The 17,697-nt window shown below is 38.6% G+C and overlaps 1 protein-coding gene across 5 annotated transcripts in view; it reads right to left on the bottom strand.

Annotated features, from left to right (window-relative positions):
• The window catches only part of LNPK (lunapark, ER junction formation factor), a 71,581-nt gene extending 65,650 nt beyond the window's left edge, over positions 1-5,931 (bottom strand). For 2 of the 5 annotated variants that reach the window (XM_070933734.1, XM_070933818.1), the window contains exon 1: positions 5,779-5,854. The gene's annotated coding sequence lies outside the window, so the exon portion shown is untranslated. Of the gene's footprint in view, positions 1-2,919; positions 3,059-5,543; positions 5,644-5,778 lie in introns of those variants that run through there. The other 3 variants (XM_070933899.1, XM_070933579.1, XM_070933655.1) reach the window with 3 other exon arrangements.
• Positions 5,932-17,697: the final 11,766 nt, after the last annotated feature.

The raw sequence follows: 17,697 nt of genomic DNA, 5'->3' as shown, positions 1-17,697 counted from the left end.
TGTGTATGATATGCACGTGTGTGCATGTGTGTGCAATATCTAAGCCCCAATCTGATTAGGGTTCAGAATATTTATATATAAATATCCAGCTGCTGTTTCCCTATGATCAGAGACATTAATAATAATATATTATATTTCTATGTTGCCAAACTCCCAATGATTCTTCCCACTAGATCTGTGATGGTGAACCTATGGCACAGGTGCTACAGGTGGTACGTGTAGCCATATTGGTGGGCATGCAAGCTCAGCTCCGGTGCGCATGCGTGTGCCAGCCAGCTGATTTTCGGGCCTTCTGGGCCCACCAGAAGTAGGGAAACAGGCTGTTTCCTGCCTCCGGAGAGCCTCGGGGGGGGTGGGGAAGGCCTATTTTTCTCTCTCACCAGGCTCCAGAGCCTTTCTAGGAGTCTGGTGAGGGTGAAAACGGCCCTCCCCACACACACTTGGAGGCCGGAAATGGCCCATTTGCCAACTTCCGGTCCTACCAGAGCCTGGGGACAGCAAAAAACAGGCCTTCCGGTCCCACAGGAAGTTGGCAAACGGGCCAGTTCCGGCCTCTGGAGGGCTTCCAAGGGGGAGGGAGGCTTTCCGGCCCATCGCATGCCAGGAGCAGGGGGACTCATGCGCGCGGGGGTGGGGCGCATAGAATTATGGGTATGGGCACACGGACGCACGACCACCACCACCCCCTCCCGCTCCTGGCACACGATGGCAAAAAGGTTAGCCATCACTGCATTAGATCATAGGAGAGCTGTTATAAAGAAACAAAAAGTCTTCAGCCTAGTGTACTTGGGTACACATTGGTTATAAATGGAAAAGAATTCAGTTTCTGGAATTTTGGGAACTTCTTACCTCAATAAATCTTACTAAAGAGAACTCCTTGAGAATCATACATGGACGCATGCATACACATACACACATAAAACACAGAACACACACTTATCCTCTTCCCTTTTGGCTTAAATATGAAAGCTCAAATTAGCATATTACTTGGTGATTACTTTTTCCCCTCCAGCAACGTCTGCAATTTTACAAGTTAATCAGATGATGGGAAGTATTAAGGGAGCTAACCAGAAGAAAGAGAATATTTGCAGAAGCTCTTGGGAGTATCTTGATTGAGTCCTAATCATTAAAAACTTCTCCATGCTTCTGCTAAACTGGAATAGCACCTTCTATATTTACCAACATGCACTAGAGGTTCCTGATCATTTCATTTGTTGCTGAAACACAGCCAAGCTGTAGTAATTTACAGCCGGCCAAGAGTTACTCACTCCTTACAATTTACATGGCCACAATTGTAAGTTACAATGCAACAGAGAAAACCAGGCTGCAGCCAGAAGTACTTTTCACAGAAAGGATTATGAGCTTTTTAGAACTCAGCTACAAATGATTGATTCTAAGACTGCCTCACTTCCTAATTCTTGAAGTTTAAGTAGGTCTTATGGTATCATGAGAAAAAGATTTTTCTCAGGGCAGAAAGAATGAGCTATTTCATAATATCCTAATACATGAAAACATGTATTAGTAAAAAAAAGCAAATGGTAAAAGGGTATATTATTAAAAAATTAAAGGATATATATTCAGCATCTTATTTAGTTAATAGCTTTTTCTCCAAGCAAGAAGAAAAGATTTGGTTTTCTTTCTTTCAATTGTATCCAATTTTCGGAGGCTACCTGAACAAGTCCATGCAGTTTTCTTGGCAAGTTTTCATTTTTCAGAAATTGTTTACCACTGCCTACTTTCTAAGATTGAGACAGGTTAACTGGCCCAAGGTTACCCAGTTGGTTTTGTGCCCAAAGCAGGATTAGAACTCACAGTCTCCTGGTTTCTAGCCTAATGCCTTAACTACTATATACCAAACTAACTCTGAGCAGACCTGTCTATTTACAAATGCTTTGAAAAAGTTCAATTTATATTTTTCTTTGTATCTTTTTTCTTTTCTATTTTTAATTTTATTCCTTTCTTGACTTTTAGCTTTCTCTTCCTTTTTCTTTCTTTCTTTCCCTTATTTATATCCTGCCTTTATTATTTTTATAAATAATTCAAAGAGGTAAACAAACCTAATACTCCTCCCTACTCCTACTTTCTCTACAACATCCTGTGAAGTGGGTTGGGCTGAAAGAGTGATTGACCCAAAATCAATCAGATGGCTTTCATGTGCAAAGCAGGACTAGAAGCTGCCCAGAGATAAGTGTGGTAAAATGGGTGGCCAATAAATTTTATAAATAAACTAACTCATATTTTTCTGATTTCTAGCCTGGTATCTTAACCCAGCAATCCCCAACCTTTGAGGTTTGGTAGCCCAGCTTTTTTTTTTTTTGGGGGGGGGGGGGGAGGAGAACTAAGCCATGTGGCCTATTTGGAACTGGGCCGAGGGGGTGGATGGCCACAGCTTGACTTGTGCAAGTGGTGGGCACACACAACATGCGTGAAGGTACCCACTGGCCTGCTGCTCATGCAAGTTGAACTGCACATGCACACTCTGGCTAGTCACACACATGGCCCAGTTCCGAATAGGCCACAGCCCAGTAGTGGGCTGCGGCCTGGAGGCTGGGGATCCCTGCCCTAATCAATAGATCAAACTGGCTCTTTTTTTCTTCACATTATTTTGTATTACTTTTTATCTTTTTAACTTTAATTTTTACCTTATCTTCTTTAAAACTTGTATTAAAATTATTTTTAAAAGTAATATATTTCAATTACAATATGCTTCTGACACTATTGTTTCAAATGAAATCCAAATATATACAGTAGTGCACAAGTGGGTTCAAATTTGCTAAATCCAGATCAAGCAAATGATAAAAGACCTGAATGTTCCAGTTTGGTTTGATTTAGTTGGTTTATTTAGATTTATATATATAGTTTGATCCAGATACCTTTGGCATGCAAAACATGAGCTATGCCCACTAGAATGGTTATTACCAAATACTTTTGATCAGCTATTCCTTTTCCAACCAAGTGTTTCCCCAGTTGCTGGACCAGAGGGGAAATCATTCTCTGAAGAACCACTGATAATGCAAGAAGATATATCCAAGTAAGAAGTCTCCTACAACTTCAAGTCCTATTTAGAAAGAGTGCAGAATTGGAAAAAAAGTTAATTTTAGGGTAACCTTCCCCCCATGACTATCAGAATATATCTCAAACAGCTTCCTCTCTAGAATACTAAATGACTTAAATTGGGAACAAACTTTTAGCTCTATGCTGTCATTGCAACATGCTAATCACATGTTCAGTCTCCCTGGAGAGGCCTATACATCTTAAGTCATTTAGGCCCAGCAGTGCATACCTTTAAGAACTAAAGTAACATTTCCCCACCTGAGCAACTTTAAGATGTGTGGAGTTCCATTCCCAGAATTATTAACTATGGCCATGCTGGCTGCGGAATTCTGGAAGTCTGCACATCTTGAAGTTGCCCCACTGAGAAATATTAAATTAAGAGAAAATAGCTAATATCTATTGAGCCTAACTCTACACCAGGCTCATTAAAACATGGTTTATCTAACATAAACAAATTCAGCAATGCAGAATACACAAAAAAATAAAAGACCAGCCCTGGGTGGCGTTTCTACTAAATATCCATTTCTTGTCATATCTTATCATGCAAAGAAAAATATTTTCTACTTTGAAACTAAAAGCTATTGGCAGAGAATGGAGTTAATTGTTTTAACATCACACAGAATGCATCACTGTGTTCAAATTACACCCCTTTCAGTTTTTACATACTGAAGAAACAACTCAATTTCAGCAACAACTCAAGAAGCAACTATACTTACCTAATCAAGAAACAACTCTTGAGATACTGGAAAAATATTTTAGCAGTTAAATCACTGTCAAACCATAACTCGTCAAAATAGTTTGGCTAGATAATAAATGGTGAACTAGATAAATGACTAATGCAAAGAAGCAATGACTGATGAATATGCCTTTAACTGAGCAATCCAAAAAGGACAGGGGAAATAAATTACTAACTTCACTAGAAAGCTGAAAGGTAGGGTGGATTTTTTTTAATTTAGTTTCTTCTCTTCCTATTGCCTAATTTTCCAAGTGGATCAGAGATAAAGTATATAACCTTCTGACCTTACGGCTTTTATTCCCTACTTTGGGAAGTGATGGGAAAATAGAACTTTGTTTCCAGCTTCCCTGACATAGGCCCCACACATTCCTTTTTGCCCTCTTCACAGAGAAGCAACAGCTGCAGACATTTAGCTTGAAGAGCTTAGTTTCTCTCTATGGCAGAGGGTGCCTTGCCATCTCGGGAGCTGGAGCATTATAGCCAGAATAGTTTAATTCTGAAATGTTAAAACTGGAGAGTGTCTGATTGGATTGCCAAATATTTCCAAATACTGACAAGCAATGAGGTCCTGTATATTTATACCCTAAGTGGAACCTTAATTATGTGGTGTGACCATAAATGAAATTTGAGAACAGACTCTGTAATACACAATGTTAAAGAAAAAAAAAGAATAATATTTACATGTTCCTAGGCAGAAATCAACACTTCCCTTTCTCCACTGCAATATGCAACTGGTTCCTCCATCACCCCCCCCCCCCACCTTAAGTGGAAAAAAACTAAATTATACACTGCTGCACTAATCCACATCTTCAGATTTTTGCAGAAGGTCGACAGTAACATTATGGACTTGAAATCCTAAAAATCCTAATTTGAAATCCCCCCCCCAAAAAATCCCAAAGTTACTTTACTCCTGTTTGATTTCAACAAAACTAGATGGAATTTCACAAACAAGTAAGACAAGAGGGCCGCTCACTCTGCATGCTTTCCCACAATGAGAACTATTTGACATCTCCCCTCCTTTTCTGAACAACTTTAAGATGTATCTGTGGCATAACTCAAAAATTTACAGCTTTAATTCTTATACTCGGGCTTTATACGGATATACCTCAATACATACCAGGGCCACTGATTCTCAACCCGAGTCATTTTTTAAAAAAAACAAAGGAGGGGGATTACTTTAATATAATATCTATTGGGTGGGCTGGAATAAGATTGAAAAGTGCTAGTTTCAGGTTAAAAATGCCACATGTCTAGTCAGGCTGTGAGGCCTAACGTATTCCAGAAGCCTAGTCTAGGTCTGCTTTAAGCGCACCAGCCTGCCTACCGCCCCTGTCCTAATGTTTCCTTTTATTCGGTGTCCATTTCATGAATTCATAATTATGTTTACACTTGTACCTGTCACAAAATACCTGCTTGGCGAAATACAAAATAAATAAAAATAAAGATGCCCATGCTCTCCTCCACGCCCTCCGCCCATCCTCCAGTGGCTACTGCGGCAGCCTCCGCAGGGAAAGCTTCGTGCCACTCGTTAAGAGCCTGGCATCCCATTGCAGGGCATCGACAGCCTCTGCCCGGCGCTCCCAACCGACGCACGGCAGCCTCTCCACAAAGAAAACGCAGGACGCGATGGGTGAACCTCATGGGGCTATATAATATAATTTAATATAAGGAATGGGGGGGGGCATATAATATAAGAGGCCAAGGGCGGGCAAGCAAAGCAACCTGCTCCAACTCCGCAATGCCACTCACTCACCTCCCTCGCTTCTCCCTTGCGTTAAACTTCAAAGAGCCCCGGCAGGAGTCCCTCCGGGCGCCACTACGCCGCAACGCCTCTCTGTCTCGTCTCTCCTTCTCTATAAAGTTTTTTTTTTTCCCGTTTTTAATCGCCAGCCGTCCGCCGGCCAGTAGGAGCACACGCCCCCCTCCCTCTCTCTCTCTCTCTCTCCCCCCCCCGCCCTCCCTTTCCACCCCCCCAGGTGAAAACGCACCTTCCCCGCCCCACCGCAACTTCCTTCCGACGCGCTCGGGCTCGTCGTAGGACGAGGAAAAGGAGGTGACTTGACTCTCCCCTCCCGTCGAACTTCCTTCGTGCCTCTCAGTCCGAGGAGGCTGGCGACGCTCGCGGCGCGGCCATTCTGGAAAAGGGCAAGGCCGCCGGAGTGGCGGTTATGACGCAAAGAGTGGCGCCGCGCGCTGCGCGGCCATCTTGGAAGAGGACGAGCGGTTCGGGCGTGGGTGACGTTGTTGGCGTTGGTGATTCGTCCGCTCTTCCGTTAAGGCGGGCTTTCAAGTCCCAACTGTAAGAAGAGATGGTTTCTCGATTGCCTCTCTGGGAGTCGACGTACCGTAGTGGAGTTTTTAAAAAGTATATCGCCCTGCCTTAGAAACCAGAATGGTATAGTACTGAATTTGAGAAGAAAGTTCTATTTCTAAGACTCGACTTTCGGAACGGACGGGCGTAGAAACCAAGATAATATTTAACTCTTCAAGTACCGGGGCTTAAAAAGAATCCTGGGCGTTGTGTGTGTGTGTTTTTTGTAACCATCAGAATGAAGCGCGGAAAGTGACAGCGAAGCGGCGGTGCCTCTTATGAACAGGGCGGGAAAAGGAGACCCAACAGAAGAAAAGCCTGGCTTTGCAACCCCGTGTTTGGTCTGCCGAAGCATTGAAGATGCAAGGGGACGTTTAAAGAACATATCCAACCGATGAGCAGAGATTTATAAAGCCTTTGCACAGATGAAGCCTTTGCACGGATGTAGATGTGCTTTTTTGCGTGGGCGGAGGTGGTGGAAAATCGTTCTCCATTATTACGAGGACAGAGCTATTACGACATTGTATCAGGAACAGGCGTTCGGGCCACACAGCTTGCAATCCAAAATCAAAACAAATATAATGGGGAAAAGAAAATAATAAGGTGTGGTTAAATGGGAGAAGACATGCTAGTAGTCTTCACATACGATATTGTACCTCTCCTTCTTTTCCACCAAAGGTATTCAACAATACGCTGTTGCCTTAGCACATTTTGACACGGCAGCAAGTACTGTTATTCTTCATGGGGACCAGAAGGAAAAAAAAAATCACACTTAGGACCCCCCCCCCAAGCAAATGTGGTACAAAATAACCTGCGCTAAGAGCCAGGGTAGGGCAGAGACCGAGTAGGAAAAACACCTTTGGTGCTGTTAGTTGTCTGATTCCCTTGGATGGAACTGGAGCATTGCACCAGAAAAAAACCTCTTTCCGTTTCTATAATTTATCTGCTCCTGCAGTTTTTCTTCCTCTGGAGAAAAGAAGGCAGTGGGGTGGGGAAGTGAGACAGAGTTCCCCCTTTTTTCTGAACCCTCCGCTTTTCTTGCCAAGGGTGGGGAAAGAACAAGAGAGGAGAGGAAATGGGTCATTTTATCTTTGTTTTCTCTTTTAACAAAATAAAAAACAATGGTAATACAAAAATCTACATACACATATATATATATAGTGATAAACTGATTTTTTAAAAAAAATCAAATGTGCTGTTAATAGACATCTAACATATTATTAAATTTAGAGCAACATCTATTTTCTCTATAATATAAAGACTTCAAAAATCAACAAAGAACATATCTCTTGAATCCACTCTTTATTATTCCACCTTCATAGAATGGTTCTCTTAAATTATCTCCAAGCTAGATGGAGTCAGTTATTTATAAAATGCCAAGTTCTGTATTTTTGGAATATGGTTCCACGCTTCATTTACATTTTTATAAGTTTTTCTCCAAAGCTGGACTAACATGTAACTTGAGACTAGAAAAGGGCTGTAGAGAACTTGAATTTGAGTCAAAAAGGCCAGCAAAATCAACACGAAAAATCTGGTATCCATTCTTTTTTAAACTTCTTTTGGGGAACCCAATAAACACATATTCTGATGAATTAACTTCATATCTAACTCACAAGAACTGCATTTAACCTTTCTTAAAACTTGTGCTAATCCAAATTTAAAGATGGAGGGAAATATTTAATCAGAACTCTTAGGCTGAACAAAAGCAATAGCTCAGATTAGGTGATTAGCAACCAGTATTTTAAGAATTTTGAAAAGATACATATTGATTGTAGCTTACCTAAATCATCTGCTCAGGGATATACTCAGTTAAAACATTTATTGTTATACCAATATAGCGCCAGATGCTTGGATGTTTAAGAGATGCTGTTTTTGAAATAAAACCAACAATTCAACCTTATTTGAAATTGACTATGATGAAGGTTAATGCTGGTGACACATATAAGCTCTGGAATAAGGAATTAGGATATCAATCTTGGCAAAACAGTGCAACTTCTCACTCCCACAAATTTAGTCAGAGTTATGTTTGAAAAAGCCTCTTCCATGTCTTTGGTGCTAAAGTAAACACAAAGGGGGTGTTTGAAGCACAGATCCAGCTGTTAGGTATAGATCTATAAAGCTGCAATGATAGGTGGTAGGGGGCACAATACCTTCCCAATATTTGTGGCACTACAGTACAGATGTGGACTTGGGGGGGGGGGAAACAGGACTTGGAAACATATGTTTAGTTTGGTACTGATTCTACTGTGCCTGAAAAGAACTTTCCTGATTATTGAAATAAAGTGCTATCTAGACATCTTTGGATTGGTAGAAATACATACTGGCTTTAAGTGTTGCTATTTCTGTGCTACCCTCTCTCTCTTTTAGGTCATCACCAAATTTATTTATTTATTTATCATTTTATATGCCACCCATTTCTCTAATGTCTCTGGGTGTAAAAAGATAAATATAAAAATAATGAAAATGTTAAAGGCTTTATATAAACTCGAATCAAGGAAACAAATGACACAGGGATGAGATCTTCTCACCCCATCAACCACCCAGCAGCCCTCCTCAGGGGCCCAGGCCAACTGGCAAAACCAAGTTTTGATACCCTTCCAGAAAGCTAGAAGGGTGGGAGCTGTTCTCACCTCCAATGGTAGAATGTTCCACACGGACGGGGGCCACAATGGAAAAGACTCTGATTCTACCTACCAGAATTCCTTAATAGATTGCCCATAGAGGTGGAGCAGAATTGGGGTGAGATGGCTCCTTAGATGCTCTGGACCCATGTCATAGGGATTTACAAGTAATAATTGTATTACTTGAATTGGACTCAAAAGCAAACTGGTAACCAATGCAGCTCGCACAACAGTAGTGTTATATGTGTCACCCTAGGGGCTTCCAGAACTGTGTACCACTGCATTCTGTACCAGCTGTAGCTTCCAAATACTCTTCAAGTATAGTCCCGCGTAGACTCAGTACAGTAATCCAATCGAGAGATGACCAGGGCATGAGTGACTCTACACAAAGCCTTGTGATCCAGATAAGGGTGCAACTGGCACACAACACAAAAGTTGCACGAAGGCCCTCATAGCCACAACTGCTACCTGTTCTTCAAGCAGGAGCTGTGAGTCTAAGAGAACCCCCAATTCACACACCAGGTCTGTCCAAGATAGTACAACCCCATTGAGAACTACAAATAATAAACAACTAGATCCTGAAGTCCCTTGAATCCACAGCAAATTCGTCTTGCTGGAGTTCAGCTGAAGCCTGTTGAAGCCCCATACAGACCCCTATAATCTCCAGGCACCACAAAAGGGCAGTCTCAGCATTGCTTGGATGACCAGGAATAGAGTTCATCATCTGCATATTGATAATATCTCATCCTATGGTATTGGATGATCTCAAATTGTGTTGTCCTGATTTTGTCTGGAATGTATGATAAAACATTAGCTGATTCTTCTGGCTTTGCTAGCTTCCTTCTTCTGCTACAGTATAGAAAAGGAGCAAATAGTGAGTCAGTTTAATGATTGAGGCACCAAGCCAGAAACCAGGAATCTGTGAGTTCTAGTCCAGCCTTAAGCATGAAAACCATATGGGAGAATTTGGGCCAATAACTCTCTCTCAGCCCAATCATTTCACAGAAGTATTGTGGTAGAGAAAACAGGAGGAGGAAGGAATATTAAGTGTGTTTGCTGTCTCGAGTTACTTATAAAAATAATAAAGGCAGAAAAAAAAAACCTTTAAAAAATCTAAAATCTAAAAAAAAAATCTGGCTATATGTCTCTGACCATCATCTCTAGGTTCCTTCTGTTCTTGAGTCAAAGAGAGAGCCTGTACTTTTGTTGACAATGTCTTCCTTTATAAAGGCAACAAATACTAACTTCTAACTTCCAACATGCTGTAGGGTTTCCAATATGCTATATTTGGGAGGCAGTAATGATCAGTGGTTACAACAATAAACTTATTTACTTACTGATTGACTGTCTGTCTGTCTACCTTAGCACCTTTGATGTAGCTTATGGATTACTGACTCTCCTGATCCACCATGGTAGATCTTGTAATAGCTGATAGATCTCGTTTATGGTAAGAACCTCTCTCTCTCTCACACACACACACACACACATGTGCGCACGCGCACACACACACACACACACACACAAACCTTAAGTCTATCCATTCCCCTAGTACAGAACTGCACTTCTGTTTTAATTCCCCTTCCCATGTCCATTCAATTAATTCCATTTATTCAATTGTGTTCTGTGCTTTAAATAATAATAATAATAATAATAATAATAATAATAATAATAATAATAATAATAATTTTATTTCTATACCGCCCTTCTCCCGAAGGACTCAGGGCGGTGTACAGCCTATTTAAAAACACAAGACAAACATCAATTTAAAATTTAAAATTATTAAATAAATTTGGCTCCATTTAAAACCCCAGAAATTTAAAATACCCCAATTTAAAATTATCATGTCGATAGCTCGGCCTGGCGGAACAACAGGTTCTTCAGTGCACAGCGAAATACCCGGAGGCCGGGGATCTTACGTATTTCCGGGGGCAGTTCATTCCACAGGGCTGGGGCTCCCACAGAGAAGGCCCTCCCCCTGGGTATCACCAGCCGACATAACTTGGCCAATGGCACCCTGAGGAGACCCTCTCTGTGGGAGCGAACTGGCCGGTGGGAGGCTATTGGTGGCAGAAGTCAGTCTCGAAGGTACCCGGGTCCTATGCCATGGAGCGCTTTAAAGGTGGTAACCAGCACCTTGAATCGCACCCGTAAGACCACTGGGAGCCAGTGCAGCTCGCACAGGAGGGGTGTCACATGTAATCCATGTAAAACTCATTAATATTTTAGAGGAATTACATATTTTCTCCTCAGCAAATTTTTAGAATTGCTCAAATATATACACTTGTTAAAAAAAAAAGAGGAATTGGAAAATATGCTGTATATAACACCAAAAATTTAGACTAAAGTTTAACACAATTCACCACTAGGATTAAACTTTTTGGAATTGCATTATCACAGATATGAAAGAAAAATACTAATTTCCATTGTATTATTTGTTACACCAAATACATTATTCATTATATCTTTAAAACTTAAATTTCACTGATATGAGACCATAAGAAGTCCAAGACAATAAAATTGTTGTCATAATCTATACGCCTTTTGTTGTTGTAAATTATTAATTTCTTACAAACTGGGAAAAGATTTTTAGAAGTCAGACTTGGTAATTATTAGAGAAAAGACTGTAGGCCCTGCATTGAACTCTTCCAATCTAAAATGGTATTTGTCATACTTTTTATTACTAGGCCGGTAATAAATTGGCCCAAAACACAAAGCCTAATTTTCATATATCCAAAATATATGTATTAAAGTATCTACAAACTACCCAAGAATATTGTTCCATTTAAATATCTTGATAATGTAAGCATGCTTCATATAAAGAACTCGAGCATGCAGAGGGGCATTTAACTTGCTTCATCTTTCAATTAAACAAAATGCAAATAAATCTGGGGACGGGACAATGCAAATATCAAACAGAACTGTATATACTTTGCATATGAAATTCAATTTTAGCTTTAGTAAGATCATAAAATTGAAAACTCTGCTTTAAGGCCAATAACCTTTAATCAAATTGCATGGGGAAAACTATGGATTTTGGTTTTGTGTATTTCCCCCTACTATTTATACCAGAGCATAAGTCCCCAAATACTTTCATTATTTTCTTGGTATTTTATGAATTTTTACAGGATGATTAATCAGTACCACATACTTTTCCTTATTTAAAAAAAGTATTTTAATTGAGAAAGTGTTTCATTTGTAGTCAACATAAAACTTTTAAGAAAAAATAAAGGCTGCCTCTCAATTCCCATAACAGTAAAAAAAAACTTCTGATAGATGAGATTCTACTTTCTACCACATCTTTGAGTTTACCATTTTTATTCTATGTGTGAGAATGTGTACATACATATGCACAGAAAGATACATATACTTACAGGATACACAACATACAGAACACACACAGACTGAGTATTGCATTTTGAACATTCTGAATACTAAATATATTGGTCTGGATTTACAAAACTGCATAAAATATTTTATGCAGTTTTAAAAAAGGACTTATTTTACTTGACAAGATGCTCCCTCCCCATTTTAAGTTCAACAAGCAGGTATCTTATTTTGGTGAGTTTTGAATAAAATTTATGCCCTATGTTTAAATAATGCTTTATGAAAGATTGGAGGGCACAATGGCTCAATGGTTAAAGATGCTGAGCTTGTCAACTGGAAAGCTGACAGCCTGGGTTTCAAGACCCGAACACCACGTGATAGGGTGAGCTCCCATTACCTGCCCCAGATCCTGCCCAGCTAACAATCAAAAGCATATAAACAGGTACCACTTCGGTGGGAAGGTAACGGCATTCTGAGTGCCTCGGCATATAGTCATGCTAGCATGACTAGTCAGCATCTGCACTATTCTGGGTCCATTGAAATACCAGATCAGATGAAATGAATCTGATTCTAAGATTACCAATGCAAATGTTACAATAGCCAGATTATGAGTGTTCAAGAAAATGTAGTGAAAAGCAGACTTCTCTGTTTTCAATGAACTACATCCTTGTTGTTTCTTTCTGTTCCAAAATGTCTGATGCTTAATATTGAACAGGTATCTCCAAGGTTGAAGCCATCAGGAAAAGTTAGAGCACCATAAAATTAGTCAACATCAAACAAACCATATTTTTTAGTACCAGGACACAAACAAGAATCCATTGCCATCCTGGGCTATTAGTAACCACCTCCCTGACAAAGACAATCCCTAATAGTATATTGATTTAGTTTTGATTTTGTATTATGTTGATATATTCTAAAAAAAATAAATATGGGTATAATTGTTTAATGCCTCTTAAATAATTTATGCAGTAAGTGAAAATGTCTGTACAAGTAAGATTGCAAGTTATAGTATTTAATGCTAGTGTGTATTTTTCTCAAACCTGAAAGAAGCTATTTACACCAGGGTTGGGCAAATATGGCCCCTTGATGACCTGTGGACTTCAACTCCCAGAATTCCTGAGCCAGCTTGGCTATCTCAGGAATTCTGGGAGTTGAAGTCCACAGGTTGTAAAAGAGCCACAGTTGCCCACTCCTGATTTACACAGATCATGTTCTTTAAAAAAACAGCTCATTTTTTGGTGGACAGAATTCTTAGATTCAAACAGTCATGCATCTCATAGGTGTATCAGCAGATCTGTTCTATCCATAATACTATAGAGGAAAAGAAATCCTTTTAAGGATGGAGAAACATGAAAAGAAATGGAGACGAGTAGCCTTAGATGGTAATAATTCTACGGTTGTCAGGTCTGCTTCCAAAAAATAGCGGACAAGCGGGGGGGGGGGGGGTTAAGTAGTAAAAAAAATAAAAAAAATTACAATTAAATTATATATTTTCTTACAAACATTTTAACAGGTATTAAAATAATCACTTCAAAACTTTACTTAAAATTCAAAACATCAAATATATTATAATAATATGTAAAATATTAAATTGGGTGGAAGTTCTTCTCGCCATGGTGATAATAACCAGATGTTTGTTATTTCTTCTAAAGTTGGAGGATTATTGCGATCAATTAGATTGAAACAACTTAGCGTCTCATATACTGAATTAGTGAAATTATACCACTTTTCTAGGTACACAATGGCTCTTTGATACACGTTGATGGCTTCTTTCTTGAACTTTTGCACGGCATTCTCAGGCAAATGTTTTTTAGGTAAGGCAAATAAAACTTTCATTCCAAAAAACTGCTCATCGTATTTTTTTTGCAAAGAATCACGCAGTTTACACATGATAATGTGAAGATCACATGCAAGAATTTTCTTGCTTTCCAGCTTCAGTAGGGTGTCTTGCATTATTGACATGAAGAAGTGCATGAAATATAAATACAATTCTGAAATTGTTGGTTCATCGTCCTTTGCGAGTTCATTTTCCTGATCCGAAATAAGGTTCCAGATAACCTTATGGCACTCATCAGATCCAAGAGAAATAAAATACAATTTTAGAGGTATCCAGTTTAAAAGAAGTCTTTCGACCGCTTTAAACAAACTTAACCAACGTGTTGGAACATGGCGCAAAACTTCATGGAATTCTGACTTGCAAAACTCAAAAAATGATTTCAACTCTTCTCGTTTCTTCGCAGAATTCAAAAATTCGGCAAAAACCTTCAGCACTACATTTTCGATATCAAAAGATAACTGCTTTAATGCATTTTTTGCGCTATTGTGTAAAATGTGATTATTGCAATGAGCAGCTACAATATTGTCATTTTCCAGCAATAATTTTTGGTAAACAGATTTGTTCACTCCATAATTGACCGATGCACTATCTGCTGAATAAAAAAAATGTCCACTATTTTGTGAAAAAAAATAGTGAACATAATGTGAAAAAAGTGGACTGTCCGCTCAAATAGTGGACACCTGGCAACCCTATTCTAGTGTTTGGAAAAATAAATGAAGCACTAGGAAGGGATGTAAAATAAAATATCCTGCAGCAGCTGATAATCTTATTTGCGCAACTAACTTAAAGCAAATGTTTCTCCTGGTAAAACACTATGAAACATGGATATTGTCTTACACTTCTGTGGTATAATCAATACTTTGCTATGGTAGGCTGTTGAGTAGCAGTTTCATCATGCCAAACCCTATTTTGTATATTGTTATATGAGTATACCTACTTCATAGTGTAGATCTTTATATCTGTGAGTAATTTGTAGTTTAGTTTGTAACCAACACACTTCAGGTCAGTTTCTATATCCAGATCAAAGCAAATACATGCACCACTCACCTGGGGAAAAAATGTGCTTTGATGTTTATCAACAAACATTAAAAGAATTAACTGGCAAAGTCAAAAGGGAGAGCTGCTGAGAAAGAGACACAAAGAACAAGCATGGATTTACAGTGCATTAATTACATCACAGCTACAAGAAATAACACAATTACATTAAAGAAATTAAACAAACAATTTGATGGACAGGGATGATGTATACAACATTCTCATCCTTGGCAGCTTTGCGCATTGAGCTGTGTGCCATAATGGATTGTACCACCACAAATTGTTATGTGCATTGGACCCCAACACTTCTCTCACCTTGTGGAAGCGGGCAAGGTATAGGCAAGGTTTTCATTTCTTCCCCTGCAGCTGTCTTCTACTTCTGTGCCTTGGCTGCTGGCAATCTCTGTACAACTTTCCATCAACTGGGATCTGGCACCCCCCTTGTTCTATTTGTGCAACACATTCTCCTGAGAAGGATTCCTTTTATTAGATCTTTTGGATCTTCTTAACGTAATTCTGGGCCTGGGTCACGGCCCCTTCTGAATTTGTTGCCATTTCAGTTTCTTCAGACTAATATTCTGTAACCTCTTCCAATCACGCAATGTTGTTATTTGCTATCCTTTGTAAGTTTCACAAATAGATTCAAGTGCTACATACTGGTAAAACTCGACTGGTTTGCTCTAATTTCAAAATATTGCAGTTATCCTTTTTCATTCAAATGACTGTATGTGTTTTCTAATTGTTAAAAACAAAACTCTACAGCCTCTTGTTCCTACTTGCTATCCCAGCATTATTCATAATTGAGTTAGATAATTTAGTTTATTCATTTTCCCTTTAGAGATATAGTATATGCATAAGCTTTGCACCCAAATATCTTGAGTTATGAGAGACAGAGTTTACTTCCATTCCATAGTTGAAATAATTCCTATTCCATAATTCCATTTCATGTTGGATTTTATCTGGTTGTTTTGTTCATAAATGGTTTGGTGTAACTGTGTTGCTTTCTCTCAAAATTGTTTAGTAATCTTGAATTGACACCTCCTCGTGCTTAGCAATTTTTTATTTTTATTTCTGAAGCCTTGCTTTGTTCAAGACTAAAATTTTCTGCTGTATTTTTCCCAAAATATCTTGATTACAATATTCTTTTCCATTATTAGACTTTGATCTCTTCATTTTTCTATTAAACTGCAATTGGAGTTTCTTAAACACTTTACTAAACACTTTACACTTTGTTAACTGCCCTTCATTTTGATTTTGACAATCATAAAAAAAACTAAGGTCCCATTCTTTGAATTCAGTTTGTTCTTTTTCCTTTTTCCTTTTAAGCAACAGTCACATTTTGATTCCTTTTATTTCTTGTAAGGACAAATGTAGAGTCCAATCCTATAAGGGATATATGGAATAAAAGGGCAAGACAGCTGCCATAATGTTTTAGTACTGCGTTGAAACTGATGGTTAAAGTAACTGTTCTGAAATACAAAACTAGGACAACTAGAAAGGAACAGAATATCTTTTAAAAATCATATATAATTGCATATGCAAGCTCCCCTCTTCCACGAAAAGGTCACAGTCGTAGAAAACCACTGGTATTATCAACACAGAATCTAAAAATTTCCATTGTTATCCACTGTATATTGCAAAGGCATTACAGATAGTTATGCACGCGCTAGATAAACTATAAGCACGGAACTTCCAAATTACCATAGTTTGAAAATGATCACATATGGAATAATTTATGTATTGGCCAATGCAATTGTATCATCTTTAACTCTGTGTGTGAAAATGATTATAAAACCTTGCTGATATGTGTGCTTGTGGTCTTGCCCAAGAAGGCACTGTCAAACATATTCTTTGTGTGCTTGACCAAACTCTGCACTCTTAATAAAGGTACTGGAGACTTTACAAATTGTGTCCTGATTGAATAAAGGGAACAGATTTGAACCTCATCACTTGGTGACTGAGAAGGAAGTAGAATGCTAAGAAACTCTGGAATTTCATCTCCAATAGTCTGCATCTTTTATTCCCTAAAAACCAGATTCATCTCTATGATTAAATATTCTATGCCATTTTATTATTATGCATACATTTTGGAACTGTTTGCTTCAGGTTGCATAGTTCTAGCAAATTAGCTTCAATTTCCTTTCCCATCAACATTATTTCATGGTCCTTTGTAACAGTGCAAAATCTACCTTGTTTTCCCAAAAATAAGACCCTGTCTTATATTTTTTTGAACCCTGAAATAAGAGCCTGGCCTTATTTTCAGGGAGGTCTTATTATTTTGTGGAGCAAGATGGGGCTCCTCTTGCTGTCTTACCTGATTTCCAGCTCTGCATTTAAATATTTTTGGGGAGGGCTTATTATCAGGGGATGTCTTATTTTTTGGGAAACAGGGTATTTTTAAGCATTATTTTACAACCACGTTACATAGATAATATAGACATACATCATTTGCGTCCAATTGAGGTGCATACTATGCTTCTTAGAGTATTTCTGCTTTCATTATGATTTATCAGGTATTGCAGTTTAATGCTGCCTTTTCCACATATGCCTATAAACATTCCATTTACTCAATTAACTTTTTCGCAGTAAAATTTGTCAATGCTCATAAAAATATATTTGTTACAGACAAATTGATGATGTACCACTATCCAACAAAAATCTGTCTTATCTTTTTAAATTCAGAATCATAGCCAATTTCAAGTATGTGAACATAAATACTCTATTTGTCTATACTTTGTTTTTGCAATCCTTGAACAGGCTTGACTTTTCTTTTAGAAAA

Source organism: Pituophis catenifer, unplaced genomic scaffold, assembly GCF_029215685.1.
Source record: "Pituophis catenifer annectens isolate HBS135680 unplaced genomic scaffold, rPitCat1.0.hap2 SCAF_1, whole genome shotgun sequence".
NCBI classification, from domain to species: domain Eukaryota; kingdom Metazoa; phylum Chordata; class Lepidosauria; order Squamata; family Colubridae; genus Pituophis; species Pituophis catenifer.
The sequence above is the reverse complement of the archived record's forward strand: the minus strand, read 5'-3'. Positions and strand labels throughout refer to the sequence as shown.